Below are 15,685 nucleotides of genomic sequence, written 5' to 3' on the forward strand. Positions count from 1 at the left end.
AGACCATGACTTCAGTTTGGTATCACCTTGTCCTGTTAAGGTTTTATCCAGATAGCCAAAAGCATTCTTTCTTATGCATTTTCAGGTTTTCAGTCCGGTGGCCCAGACTGCAGTCAGTGTACCTTTTGTACTTGTTTTAAAAGTTGCTGCACTTTAATCTAGGTAAACCAATTTATACTGTGTCTTTGATACTTGTTAATGGTTGTACATTTACATTTTAGTTTTAGAATTAAAGGGCTCATAAATGGTTTATGGCATTATATTTCACCAAAGACGCCATTCTGCTGCTCTACCCAGGTTTTCCTCAGCTGTTCTACCCTAACCCCTGCAATTTGACAGACATGAAGGACCCACCAAATGAACGAGCCACACTCAAATCTTCTGAAGGGGTTTCTGTCTCAACACTAGATACTGTAAGCTTTGGATCCCCAAGTAGTTGTGATTCAGCAGAATGGCCTGATCCCTTTGTTACTCCAGCTTTCTCCGATGATGTTGAGTTTAAGCTGAGGGCAGCAAATGATCCCTATGCCCAGGATGGAACTGTGATGGTCATCTCAAAGGGTGTGAAGAGTGAAATACTGGACACACTTGCTGATATCATATCCAAAATCACGACCTATCCCAACAAAGACCATTATGAAAGTGTAGCCAAAGGTCTTGTTGCAAAGCACCCATGTCTCAGAGGGCCAGGGTCAGGTAAAGGATGGTGTTTGCTGATCCCAAATACACATTCATGCAAGTCAACATTTGCTCGTCATTATTAAGGACCCGTACCTGAAAAGGGGGTACTTCAATGAGTGATGTGTGGACACTAAGTTTCCTCAGATCACGTGTGAAACAGCTAAAGGGAGGAAGCAGCTCAACAGTTCTCTGCTCCCCCTGCTGGAGCCCTCTGGTAACTACTACCAATCTAAAAGAATCTGACTGTCTGCCCAGCCTTGATTGTTTCCACCTGTTCCTTGTTACCTCATGCATATATAGTCCACGTCTCCCTTTGTCCTGTGCCACACTGTCTTGTGAACCTTGTCTCGTGGCCTTGCCTGTGTTTGCCCCACCAGTGAGTTTTGATTACCTTTGTTTTTGCCTTACATGAAAATATTCTTCATTACGTTTTTGCCTTATGGAAACCTCAGCATCTTTTGTTTGTACTTTTGATGACCAAGCACCTTTTGTTCCTGTCTTGTAAATATCTGAGAGATTTTTGTTATTCAAACCAGCCTTCGAGCTTTGACTATTCCCTCGGGCCCACGGGCGTGTTTGGTTATTTTCATCTTTTTTGCATTCTCACTCGTTTCTCACTGTTTCTTTTGCATATCCGTCGTTGGGTGCATACCAATCCCTTCAGATGTTATTGAAGCTTAATTGCTTTTCCATAATTGGAGCAGCAGGCTGAATTCTCAATGATATTTTGTGTCTGCTCGTTGCACAAAATACTAAATAGACTTTTTAAAAAGTAGACACATGAGCTGCCCAATGTTATGATCTACAGTGTTGAGCTTGGTATGCCAGTTAGTTCATTATATAATACAGTGAAAAGCCATACTAAGCAATCGCTTTTTATTACTATTATTATTGTTAAAGTAATATTTTATTTGCTTCCATATGTAACACACACACTTTCTACTCTTCACTGAGTACAATTCCTCTTCCAACAGGCCCGTCCATGAATAATTATGTTACAAAAAGGAGCTGTTACATTAAAGGAAAATAAATGGAACTCCTCAGCTATTGTGTATTTCAAGCCATCTAGAAGCTTCGAACATCAGGTTCTGTGCTGATCACAACAGAACAGACCTGGAATAGCCGCCTCATGGCTGTATGCCTCCACCAGCAAGTCAATTTACAGTTTACATTATCTTTTAGTGACTATTTCTGCTTTTTTACAGAAAACAGCCCTGCTGGTTCCTTGCAGGTCTAGGTTTATGACTGAGGGTGATGGGCTTTTGCTATCAGACCCCCACACTTTGAAACTCTCTGGCTTCTTTTAAAAATCTCATCTTAAAACTTACACTCTTTTTTAAATTCTGACCTCCATCCAGTTGCAATGAGAGTAACTCATTCATGTAGATTTGGTTGTAGCCTAAGCAGTGTGCATGTGTTTCAGTTTAAAGGCTGTGATCTCTGCTCTAAAATGTCCACACAGCCAATCACACAGACGCTGTCAATAACCTGCACTCATGCTGATTCGTCAGCCAGGCTGTCAATCACCACTGTTCTCATTGCACCAAAACAACCACTGGAATATAAAGTAGTCACATCTGTGACCTTTTTCTTCCTGTTGTCAATAATAAGACACACTTTGGTTTTTCTGTTACAAGTCCAATAACTTTATTTCAGGCTGTTAACAATGCTATCTACACACACGAGACACAAAAAACAAAAACATAAAAATGATCAATATATACACACTGATAAAGTAACCTATAGAATTTAGCCAATAAAATTGAGGTAACAATTTGCATCCACTTTTTTTGGGTAGATTTACTTCCATTTATTGAGTATGCAATAACTGAAATAAAAAGTTATGAAATACTTAAATTTACCTCACATTTATGTTTATATTCAACAGCTACTTACTCTATAAAATAAAATTGGGTAAAATTATCTCTTAATTGCTAGTGGGTAGTACCTGATAATTACTAATAACATGGTGGTACGGGGATTAAAATAATCAATTAGTAACCATTACTAAATCAGACAAGGTAAGCGTTACCCCCCAAAAAAGACTTTCAGATGGTTATCATCTCAATGTTTTTAATCCATAATATTATCATAAAAAACAGAGTAAAGTGCAATACAACAGCTTCACACAACATTTCAAGTAATGAACCTGTTTTATAACTCACTAAACGAACAGCTTCAAATGTTGTTTCTGGACAATAAAACTTATCTTCCTGTTGTCAACATCCAGATTACTCAATAAGAAAAAGGAGCTGTGAGGAGATCACCCTGAGTTTTCTGTGTTCACTAGGCAGTGTTTTACTCTGTATGGATTCCACAAACTATATACGGATATTCCTAGTCAAGCCAGAACTTATTTGACAAATATCATAAACTATTCAGTGCAGACAATATTTGTGTCAATATTGAAAAACTTCAGTGAACCTCATTTTTACCACAAAGATCAACATAAGACAAGGATTTGCTTGAAGTTTATTTTTAGATCAAATTATCTGAAACAATATACAATTTTCAATTATGTAAACTTCTGGACTAAATAATCCACATGTTCCATAAAATATAACTTGGGGGAGGATGTGTTGTAGTGAAGGGTAAAATATGACACTTTGGGGCCACAGCAGCACAGAGACGACCATCAGCCACCAAGCTGCAGCCACAGCCAGGACGAAGACGAGGGAAGACCTGGAGAGGACAGTATGAGAGGTGGCAGAAGCATGATGACGTCCAGCTGAACTGGGCATGGCTGAAGTCACCTGGGGACGGATCTGGTAGAGCAATAGGGAGACAGAGAGGGGAGAGAGGGGGGTCAGGAACAGGTTTTTATGCACAAGGATCTCATATTCTACAGAAAGTGGTTTGACTGTCTCATTTCTTGACCATGCTAATAAATCCATACCAAATAGAAAAAATACATCATGTTGAAATAAATCAGTTTCTCCTTGAATTAGCTTTAGGGCATTCAATCGTTCGCAACTGGACCTCGTCAATTTGTCTTAGAAGACGTTTCGCCTCTCATCCGAGCAGGCTTCATCAGTTCGTACGCAACCAGACTAGAAGGGACAGCTCTAGTCCAATGCAATGATGTTGGGTTCAAGTATTTATCCCCTGAGTGAGACCAACCCACAAAAACAAGAACGGTATCACTCTATTGTGAGGCAAACGATCCCCCCATTAAGGTGGGGTGGGGTGCAACCCTTTGGTGTCAACGACAGTCGTTAGCCTCGTTAGTGTCCCATTGTTGTCATTGGGAGGCTCCTTGAGCCATGTGTGAATGGCTTTCTTGTTTGTTTTCAGAGGCTAAATCTTTGAATCTCTTAGGGAGAGATGAAAGGACAGCATTGTATGTGGGAGATAGGTGGTGTCTAAGACCTCCCCCTCTGTTCAGAGATGGTTTTTCAACCTTGACATAGATAGCTTCTCTTACCCCTCTTTCAAACCATCTGTCTTCTCTGTCCAGAATATGCACATTTTTATCCTCAAAGGAGTGTGCTTTCTCCTTGAGATGCAGGTAAACAGCTGAGTCCAGCCCTGAAGAGTTAGCCCTTCTGTGTTGTGCCATGCGTCTGCTCAGTGGCTGTTTGGTTTCCCCAATATACAAGTCTGTGCATTCCTCACTGCACTGGACTGCATACACCAGGTTGTTCTTCTGAGTGTGAGGTGTCCGGTCTTTAGGGTGCACCAGCCTTTGTCTGAGAGTGTTCCCGGGTTTGAAATGTACCGGGATGTTGTGTTTGTTGAAAATTCGCCTGAGCTTCTCTGATACACCAGACACATATGGAATGACGATGTTATGTCGTCTGTCCCTCTTTTCTTCCTCTGTCACCCTGTTCTTTCTGGAAGCAGCTGAACTTTTCACAAAAGACCAGCTGGGATAACCACAGGTTTTGAGGGCCCCTCTCAGGTGTTTGTGTTCCTTGTCCCTTGCCTGTTGGCTGGTTGGAACATTATCAGCTCTGTGTTGTAGAGTTCTGATAACACCTAGTTTGTGTTCCAGTGGGTGATGTGAGTCAAAAAGGAGGTATTGGTCTGTGTGAGTAGGTTTTCTGTAAACCCCAATATGGAGGCGCCTGTTCTCTCCAATGTGGACATCACAGTCCAAAAAAGGCAAACTCATGTCCTTGACATCCTCTCGAGTGAATTTGATGTTCTTGTCCACTGAGTTAATGTGCTCGGTGAAGGCTTGCACTTCTTGGCTTTGGATTTTTACCCAAGTGTCATCCACAAACGGCCACAAACGCCACACCACATCCAGAACTCAATGGACTTTGCAAATAAGGTCCGGGACTTGAAACTAGACCCATCCGAAACAATGGTTTCCTTCGATGTCACATCGTTGTTCACATGCATTCCAACTCAGGATGCTGTGGAAACAGTGAGACAGCAGTTGTTACAAGACAACACTTTGCAGAACAGAACTAACCTTACCCCAGAGCAAATATGCCAGTTACTGGAACTCTGTCTAAAAACCACCTATTTTCAATTTAGGGGAAGGTTTTACAGGCAAAAACATGGATGTGCGATGGGCTCACCAGTATCCCCCATTGTGGCTAATCTTTACATGGAGAACATGGAAAGAACGGCTCTGAACTCTTTCAAGGGAACAACACCAAGTCATTGGTACAGATATGTGGATGACACTTGGGTAAAAATCCAAAGCCAAGAAGTGCAAGCCTTCACCGAGCACATTAACTCAGCATTGGACTAGAGCTGTCCTATCTAGTCTGGTTGCGTACGAACTGATGAAGCCTGCTTGGATGAGAGGCGAAACGTCTTCGAAGACAAACTGACGAGGTCCAGTTGCGAACGATTGAATGCCCTAAAGCTTACAATGACCTGGATGAATGAGAATATTCACAGGCATCTCCTTGAATTAATTTTGTGAGTGAAACAGAATAAGTTGAATGACAACTAACCTGTGTGATGTGCCCGTCTTTCACTCTGTAAATAGTATACAGATAGTTGGACCTCTCCTGACGTCAGTTGTAGAAGCTCCTCCACTGGTGCTGACACAACGGGACAAGGACAGGTGTGTTCATGTCACCTGGTCACAGAGGCTTTGGAGAGGCAGCTCTGAATCTGCAGCCAGCCTCTTGGAGGGAATGTGGGCCTGGAGAGAGGGGATGTAGTCATAAGCTTTGTTGACTTTGACAGCGTAGACACTTCAGCACCTTGTATTCTTTTTGAAAAGACCACAGTTCACTTCTATTAATCCAATTATACATTACAAGAAATGTATAATTTACAGATTTAGCCTACAGTGGTTTAGTTACCTCAGACTTACATCACCTTGCTGTTAGCTGGTGGACATGGGCTTAATGTCTGCTTGAGAATTATGAGTTCTGTAAATCAATGCAGTCAGCTAGAATATTCTTTAAAACACTCACAGGTCGAGTGAACGTGAAGCGGTGATGGTGAACATGGCAGGCAGGTGGTGCTTCTTCACACCTGCTGGGTGTTGAGGTCGGTGGGCCATTCTGATGAAACACAACATTATCATCATGAGAACATAATACACACATTTACTACTGTCTACTGTTTCATTTATTGGGAGATAACACTACTGTGTCTGCAGTTACTGAAAGCATCAGAAAAACAAGGCAAAAAGCACAAACTTCAGGGACTAATGAATATGACAACAGAGCAGCACAGGTGCTGTGCTGTTACCAAGTATTTGCATTGTACATTATCAATGAATACTGCTTGATCGATGCCAGTGGGCTTCGCTTTATGGACGTCATGTAGCATTACTGTTAGCAATAAACGTGCGTATCACGTCTGGACACTGTTTTAATTGTGTTTGACTTATAACACAGTACGTAGGCCACAGACTGCCGACTAACACAACAGCCTTATTGGCTTATTTTGTTCAAAAAGTCACCTGGGATGTTCCCGGATTGAAACGCGTGTGAGTTTGCCACAGAAATGCTGCTGATGTCGCAGCTGGTGCTAACAGCTAGCAACAAGCCAGCAGCAAACTTACTTTGCTAATGTTAGCTATGTGATGATAGCAAGCTACTAACTTTACCTACATGTTTGGGAGCTAAGCTTGCAATGCGGTGTGTGGAAAAACACAATGCAATACTCTTTCGGTCATGCCGATAAAAGCTTAGATCTGGACATGTTAGTGCACAGCACATAAAAGTTGACGTAGCTAGCAAACAAACAGCTGACCGGTCAACAATAAAAGTAACTCTGTTCCTCCTTCAGCTCCCGATTTTAAAGCAGCCATGGTGCCGCCAGGGACAGATTCAAACTTTCGTTTCAAGTAATGGCACGTAACACAGGCTCACGCCGAATACAAGCGAAGTGGAATATTTCATCATTTCATTAATTACCATTTGCATTCGCACTATACACAGCAACAGCCCGATGTAAATACCTTACTCCACTTCACCTGTTCGACGGTCGCCGTATCGACAGGAAGACGCATGCGCACAGAACTCACACGCGCACATTTCTGAAGGCGGAGTCAACCTCCATATATGACGTCAATGATCAAAGCACTTTTCTGTCCTTCGATCTTCACCGACTATGAATACAGGTACCCCAGAGCCAATAAGTCAGAAACTTGCTTTTGGTGTATTAACTTGTTGAATTAAGAGAAAGTTTAGCTTATTTTGAGAACATTTGTGTTCAGTCATTTCATCGTAGATCCTGTTTGACAACATTAACCGCAATGGCAAGAAGAGAGTATACAGGCAGAGTGATAAATTACTCTAACCAGAGACAGCGGCATTCTTTTGCCCATTCTGCAAAGGGGTCGCATATGGAAGAGAGAAGGACCTTGCTGGAGAAACTCTCCAGCATAGAGGAGGAGAACAAGAAGTTAAAGACCCACCTCGAGAATGCCAACAAGGAGATCCGTCACAGTGAAGAACGGATCGGCTCTGTGCAACTACATATGCGTGAGCTGCTGCGCAGACATGAGGAAACCGTCAATGCCTGGGACCACGAGCACAAGACGGTAACGGAGGACCTGAAAAAGAGAGATGAGCAGATGGCCTCTCTTAATCAGAGCCTCCTCGCTGAGAAAGAGGAATCCGAGAGGATGAGAGCCTCTTTAGATGAGCTTGAAGCCTCCAGTGAAGTGAGGGCCCTGAAAGAGAGTTGGCAGGCAGAAATGAGCCAGCTGAAAGAGGTCCTCATGGAGAAAGACGAAGAGATCAGCAGGGCCAACAAGAAAAGACGAGCTCGGACCAAAGCTCACTCCGTCACCAAGGCCGAGGTGAATGACGCAGAGGAGGCTCTAAAACAGAGCAAAGCCGCCTGCGAAGCTCTTGAGGAAGAACTACGAGAGCAGCTGGCAGCAAGAGACCAAAGCCACCAGAAGGAGCTCTCTGACAGAGAGGAGAGCTTCATGAAGGAGCTCTCTGAGAGAGAGGAGAGCTTCAGAAAGGAGCTCTCTGAGACCAAGGAGAGCTTCAAGAAGGAGCTCCAGGACAGAGAGGAGAGCATCAGAAAGGAGCTCTCAGCTGCACAAGACAGGTACGAAGAGGAGCTGTCCGGACTCTCAGAGAGTTGGGCCAGAAGAGTAGAGCAGTGGGAAAGAGAGAAGGAAGAGCTGAGACAGATGCTGCTGCTCAAAGAGCAAACATGGGCCCAAAAAGAGGCAGCAATGAACGATGACATCAAACGCCTCACGCAAGAAAACATCCAGCTCACAACGAAGAAGAAGAAGAAGAGCTTCTGGAGGTCACTTTTTAAAATTTGATGACCCTCCCCTTCCTAAATTACTTTTAGATTTCTGTTCAATTCGATTTCCAAAACCAGTGATCCATCTTCCTGCAGACACAATATAAAATTAGGGAAACTTTTGTGTCACAGCAGCAGAATTACAAGATTAGGTGCAAAAATAAACAAATTTGAAAGACTTTTTGAAAAAAAAATTAGGCTAATCGGGCACATTTATAGAAAAATGGAGTATGAAAAACACGGAAATCAAAATAAAATGTAACTCCAAGGCTCGGTCACACAACGTGAGGAGTCAAAGAACGAATTATTCTGAAAAATGAACAAAATTAAAATTAAACCCAACAACTGGGGGTCGCATCTGGAAGAGAGAAGGACCTTGCTGGAGAAACTCTCCAGCATAGAGGAGGAGAACAAGAAGTTAAAGACCCACCTCCAGAATGCCAACAAGGAGATCCGTCACAGTGAAGAACGGATCGGCTCTGTGCAACTACGTATGCGTGAGCTGCTGCGCAGACATGAGGAAACCGTCAATGCCTGGGACCACGAGCACAAGACGGTAATGGAGGACCTGAAAAAGAGAGATGAGCAGATGGCCTCTCTTAATCAGAGCCTCCTCGCTGAGAAAGAGGAATCCGAGAGGATGAGAGCCTCTTTAGATGAGCTTGAAGCCTCCAGTGAAGTGAGGGCCCTGAGAGAGAGTTGGCAGGCAGAAATGAGCCAGCTGAAAGAGGTCCTCATGGAGAAAGACGAAGAGATCAGCAGGGCCAACAAGAAAAGACGAGCTCGGACCAAAGCTCACTCCGTCACCATGCTGAATGACGCAGAGGAGGCTCTAAAACAGAGCAAAGCCGCCTGCGAAGGCGACTCCAAGGCTCGGTCATACAACGCGAGGAGTCAAAGAATGAATTATTCTGAAAAATAAACAAAATTAAAATTAAACCCAAAACTGTATTTGACTTTATGGAATTAGGTGGTGGCTAAAGTGTATTGTTTGTGTAGATTGGATTGTTAACAGCCTGAAATAAAGTTATTGGACTTGTAACAGAAAAACCAAAGTGTGTCTTATAATTGAAAATAGGGAGAAAAAGGTGACAGATGTGACTACTTTATATTCCAGCGGTTGTTTTGGTGTGTTGAGAACAGTGGTGATTGACAGCTCGGCTGACCAAATCAGCACGAGTGCAGGTTAATGACAGCATCTGTGTGATTGGACATTTTAGAGGAGAGATCACAGCCTTTAAACCGAAACACATGCACACTGCTTAGGTTCCAGGATTCAGAAAGAGTGGAAGGTGCAAAAAAAGTAAACATAATATCATCTGGTCAACAAGCTGAGAAGGTGAAGATGTTAGCAAAGAGTTGCCTTTCAGCCAGAAGTCCAGGAGATTTAAGATGCCAGAGTTGTTGGCGTATGACACCGACTTCAACACTACAGAAACAATGCATGTATAATAATAATAATAATAATAATAAACTTTATTTATATAGCACCTTTCATAACAATGCTACAAAAAGCTTTACAAAATCAAACTCAGAATAAAACCAGATAAGGCAGAAATGGATCAAACATTTCCAAAAGCTTCCACAAAAAGAAAAGTTTCAAGATGAGATTTAAAAGACCTTAAATGTAGGCAATACAATTTTGAAACCATTTCAAAGTCTATCAGGGAGCCAGTGGCTGATAGAGGCAAGCAGAGAGGTCATGTGATCATGCCTCTTTGTTGCTGTAAAGGATTGAGCAGCGCTGCTTTGCAGCACCTGCAGATGGTGGAGGGAGCCCTGGCTGATCCCCGAGTAAAGTGGGCACCCGAGGTCGCTTTCTTGGGGACTTGAAAAATGTGTCAAATTGACTGAACTTGCTTTATAAAATGAAAAAAAAATGGCGGGAGTGAAGATCTGTGAGCTACAGAGAAAAAACAACACCTCTTTAAACTGATGGCAAGGCAACTTGTTATATCCTGGAGACATGCCATGATTTAAGTTGGACTAAAGCAGGCGGTCACCTAACTATCAGCTGAAGACTGAGATCAGCTGATTAAATGAGTCCAGCCTGGTGTGCTCCTCCTTGGTTGGAATGAAAACCTGCATTTAACATAGCTATTATCCATTTCTGCCATTCATAATCCTGTAGAGTGACTGATGACACTTCAGAGTTAATCTACAGCTAATTTTTGTCACCACTCAGTGCACATAATGACAATTATCTATATAGAGTGTAACATCGCTGTATAAACTCTTATTTGAGCTGCTAAAACATTTAAGCTGACAAGCTAATGGTAACACAGCTAGTGCTAGCAGATGTCTAGCTAACAAAGATTTTAGTTTAGCTTTATTTTATATATCTTCCTGTTTTTGGACATCCAGATTACTCAATAAGAAAAAGGAGCTGTGAGGAGATCACCCTGAGTTTTCTGTGTTCACTAGGCAGTGTTTTACTCTGTATGGATTCCACAAACTATATACGGATATTCCTAGTCAAGCCAGAACTTATTTGACAAATATCATAAACTATTCAGTGCAGACAATATTTTTGTCAATATGGAAAAACTTCAGTGAACCTCATTTTTACCACAAAGATCAACATAAGACAAGGATTTGCTTGAAGTTTATTTTTAGATCAAATTATCTGAAACAATATAAAATTTTCAAATATGTAAAATTCTGGACTAAATAATCCACATGTTCCATAAAATATAACTTGGGGAAGGATGTGTTGTAGTGAAGGGTAAAATATGACACCTTGGGGCCACAGCAGCACAGAGACGACCATCAGCCACCAAGCTGCAGCCACAGCCAGGACGAAGACGAGGGAAGACCTGGAGAGGACAGTATGAGAGGTGGCAGAAGCATGATGACGTCCAGCTGAACTGGGCATGGCTGAAGTCACCTGGGGACGGATCTGGAAGAGCAATAGGGAGACAGAGAGGGGAGAGAGGGGGGTCAGGAACAGTTTTTTATGCACAAGGATCTCATATTCTACAGAAAGTGGTTTGACTGTCTCATTTCTTGACCATGCTAATAAATCCATACCAAATAGAAAAATACATCATGTTGAAATGACTCAGTTTCTCCTTGAATTAATTTTGTGAGTGAAACAGAATAAGTTGAATGACAACTAACCCGTGTGATGTGCCCGTCTTTCACTCTGTAAACAGTATACAGATAGTTAGACCTCTCCTGACGTCAGTTGTAGAAGCTCCTCCACTGGTGCTGACACAACGGGACAAGGACAGGTGTGCTTGTGTCATCTGGTCACAGAGGCTTTGGAGAGGCAGCTCTGAATCTGCAGCCAGCCTCTTGGAGGGAATGTGGGCCTGGAGAGAGGGGATGTAGTCATAAACTTTGTTGACTTTGACAGCGTAGACACTTCAGCACCTTGTATTCTTTTTGAAAAGACCACAGTTCACTTCTATTAATCCAATTATACATTACAAGAAATGTATAATTTAAAGATTTAGCCTACAGTGGTTTAGTTACCTCAGACTTACATCACCTTGCTGTTAGCTGGTGGACATGGGCTTAATGTCTGCTTGAGAATGATTAGTTCTGTAAATCAATGCAGTCAGCTAGAATATTCTTTAAAACACTCACTGGAGTGAACGTGAAGCGGTGATGGGGAACATGGCAGTCAGGTGGTGCTTCTTCACACCTGCTGGGTGTTGAGGTCGGTGGGCCATTCTGATGAAACACAACATTATCATCATGAGAACATAATACACACATTTACTACTGTCTACTGTTTCATTTATTGGGAGATAACACTACTGTGTCTGCAGTTACTGAAAGCATCAGAAAAAACAAGGCAAAAAGCACAAACTTCATGGACTAATGAAAATGACAACAGAGCAGCACAGGTGCTGTGCTGTTACCAAGTATTTGCATTGTACATTATCAATGAATACTGCTTGATCGATGCCAGTGGGCTTCGCTTTATGGACGTCATGTAGCATTACTGTTAGCAATAAACGTGCGTATCACGTCTGGACACTGTTTTACTGGTGTTTGACTTATAACACAGTACCTAGGCCATAGGCTGCCGACTAACACAACAGCCTTACCTGGGATGTTCCAGGATTGAAACGCGTGTGAGTTTGCCACAGAAATGATGCTGATGTCGCAGCTGGTGCTAACAGCTAGCAACAAGCCAGCAGCAAACTTACTTTGCTAATGTTAGCTATGTGATGATAGCAAGCTACTAACTTTACCTACATGTTTGGGAGCTAAGCTTGCAATGCGGTGTGTGGAAAAACACAATGCAATACTCTTTCGGTCATGCCGATAAAAGCTTAGATCTGGACATGTTAGTGCACAGCACATAAAAGTTGACGTAGCTAGCAAACAAACAGCTGACCGGTCAACAATAAAAGTAACTCTGTTCCTCCTTCAGCTCCCGATTTTAAAGCAGCCATGGTGCCGCCAGGGACAGATTCAAACTTTCGTTTCAAGTAATGGCACGTAACACAGGCTCACGCCGAATACAAGCGAAGTGGAATATTTCATCATTTCATTAATTACCATTTGCATTCGCACTATACACAGCAACAGCCCGATGTAAATACCTTACTCCACTTCACCTGTTCGACGGTCGCCGTATCGACAGGAAGACGCATGCGCACAGAACTCACACGCGCACATTTCTGAAGGCGGAGTCAACCTCCATATATGACGTCAATGATCAAAGCACTTTTCTGTCCTTCGATCTTCACCGACTATGAATACAGGTACCCCAGAGCCAATAAGTCAGAAACTTGCTTTTGGTGTATTAACTTGTTGAATTAAGAGAAAGTTTAGCTTATTTTGAGAACATTTGTGTTCAGTCATTTCATCGTAGATCCTGTTTGACAACATTAACCGCAATGGCAAGAAGAGAGTATACAGGCAGAGTGATAAATTACTCTAACCAGAGACAGCGGCATTCTTTTGCCCATTCTGCAAAGGGGTCGCATATGGAAGAGAGAAGGACCTTGCTGGAGAAACTCTCCAGCATAGAGGAGGAGAACAAGAAGTTAAAGACCCACCTCGAGAATGCCAACAAGGAGATCCGTCACAGTGAAGAACGGATCGGCTCTGTGCAACTACATATGCGTGAGCTGCTGCGCAGACATGAGGAAACCGTCAATGCCTGGGACCACGAGCACAAGACGGTAACGGAGGACCTGAAAAAGAGAGATGAGCAGATGGCCTCTCTTAATCAGAGCCTCCTCGCTGAGAAAGAGGAATCCGAGAGGATGAGAGCCTCTTTAGATGAGCTTGAAGCCTCCAGTGAAGTGAGGGCCCTGAAAGAGAGTTGGCAGGCAGAAATGAGCCAGCTGAAAGAGGTCCTCATGGAGAAAGACGAAGAGATCAGCAGGGCCAACAAGAAAAGACGAGCTCGGACCAAAGCTCACTCCGTCACCAAGGCCGAGGTGAATGACGCAGAGGAGGCTCTAAAACAGAGCAAAGCCGCCTGCGAAGCTCTTGAGGAAGAACTACGAGAGCAGCTGGCAGCAAGAGACCAAAGCCACCAGAAGGAGCTCTCTGACAGAGAGGAGAGCTTCATGAAGGAGCTCTCTGAGAGAGAGGAGAGCTTCAGAAAGGAGCTCTCTGAGACCAAGGAGAGCTTCAAGAAGGAGCTCCAGGACAGAGAGGAGAGCATCAGAAAGGAGCTCTCAGCTGCACAAGACAGGTACGAAGAGGAGCTGTCCGGACTCTCAGAGAGTTGGGCCAGAAGAGTAGAGCAGTGGGAAAGAGAGAAGGAAGAGCTGAGACAGATGCTGCTGCTCAAAGAGCAAACATGGGCCCAAAAAGAGGCAGCAATGAACGATGACATCAAACGCCTCACGCAAGAAAACATCCAGCTCACAACGAAGAAGAAGAAGAAGAGCTTCTGGAGGTCACTTTTTAAAATTTGATGACCCTCCCCTTCCTAAATTACTTTTAGATTTCTGTTCAATTCGATTTCCAAAACCAGTGATCCATCTTCCTGCAGACACAATATAAAATTAGGGAAACTTTTGTGTCACAGCAGCAGAATTACAAGATTAGGTGCAAAAATAAACAAATTTGAAAGACTTTTTGAAAAAAAAATTAGGCTAATCGGGCACATTTATAGAAAAATGGAGTATGAAAAACACGGAAATCAAAATAAAATGTAACTCCAAGGCTCGGTCACACAACGTGAGGAGTCAAAGAACGAATTATTCTGAAAAATGAACAAAATTAAAATTAAACCCAACAACTGGGGGTCGCATCTGGAAGAGAGAAGGACCTTGCTGGAGAAACTCTCCAGCATAGAGGAGGAGAACAAGAAGTTAAAGACCCACCTCCAGAATGCCAACAAGGAGATCCGTCACAGTGAAGAACGGATCGGCTCTGTGCAACTACGTATGCGTGAGCTGCTGCGCAGACATGAGGAAACCGTCAATGCCTGGGACCACGAGCACAAGACGGTAATGGAGGACCTGAAAAAGAGAGATGAGCAGATGGCCTCTCTTAATCAGAGCCTCCTCGCTGAGAAAGAGGAATCCGAGAGGATGAGAGCCTCTTTAGATGAGCTTGAAGCCTCCAGTGAAGTGAGGGCCCTGAGAGAGAGTTGGCAGGCAGAAATGAGCCAGCTGAAAGAGGTCCTCATGGAGAAAGACGAAGAGATCAGCAGGGCCAACAAGAAAAGACGAGCTCGGACCAAAGCTCACTCCGTCACCATGCTGAATGACGCAGAGGAGGCTCTAAAACAGAGCAAAGCCGCCTGCGAAGGCGACTCCAAGGCTCGGTCATACAACGCGAGGAGTCAAAGAATGAATTATTCTGAAAAATAAACAAAATTAAAATTAAACCCAAAACTGTATTTGACTTTATGGAATTAGGTGGTGGCTAAAGTGTATTGTTTGTGTAGATTGGATTGTTAACAGCCTGAAATAAAGTTATTGGACTTGTAACAGAAAAACCAAAGTGTGTCTTATAATTGAAAATAGGGAGAAAAAGGTGACAGATGTGACTACTTTATATTCCAGCGGTTGTTTTGGTGTGTTGAGAACAGTGGTGATTGACAGCTCGGCTGACCAAATCAGCACGAGTGCAGGTTAATGACAGCATCTGTGTGATTGGACATTTTAGAGGAGAGATCACAGCCTTTAAACCGAAACACATGCACACTGCTTAGGTTCCAGGATTCAGAAAGAGTGGAAGGTGCAAAAAAAGTAAACATAATATCATCTGGTCAACAAGCTGAGAAGGTGAAGATGTTAGCAAAGAGTTGCCTTTCAGCCAGAAGTCCAGGAGATTTAAGATGCCAGAGTTGTTGGCGTATGACACCGACTTCAACACTACAGAAACA

The 15,685-nt window shown here is 43.1% G+C and overlaps 2 long non-coding RNA genes across 2 annotated transcripts; both read right to left on the minus strand.

The window, feature by feature from the left end:
• Nucleotides 1-2,412: 2,412 nt before the first annotated feature.
• Nucleotides 2,413-7,113, minus strand: LOC121627501. The gene is made up of 4 exons (XR_006008038.1): nucleotides 7,017-7,113; nucleotides 6,066-6,155; nucleotides 5,595-5,788; nucleotides 2,413-3,446 (listed from the first exon to the last, which is right to left on the minus strand). It is a non-coding gene; the product is annotated as an uncharacterized LOC121627501 (long non-coding RNA).
• Nucleotides 7,114-10,962: 3,849 nt separating this feature from the next.
• Nucleotides 10,963-12,983, minus strand: LOC121627479. Its single transcript, XR_006008031.1, has 4 exons — nucleotides 12,889-12,983; nucleotides 11,965-12,051; nucleotides 11,494-11,687; nucleotides 10,963-11,272 (listed from the first exon to the last, which is right to left on the minus strand). It is a non-coding gene; the product is annotated as an uncharacterized LOC121627479 (long non-coding RNA).
• Between the last annotated feature and the right edge of the window lie 2,702 nt (nucleotides 12,984-15,685).

Source organism: Chelmon rostratus, chromosome 24, assembly GCF_017976325.1.
Source record: "Chelmon rostratus isolate fCheRos1 chromosome 24, fCheRos1.pri, whole genome shotgun sequence".
Classification (NCBI taxonomy): Eukaryota; Metazoa; Chordata; class Actinopteri; order Chaetodontiformes; family Chaetodontidae; genus Chelmon; species Chelmon rostratus.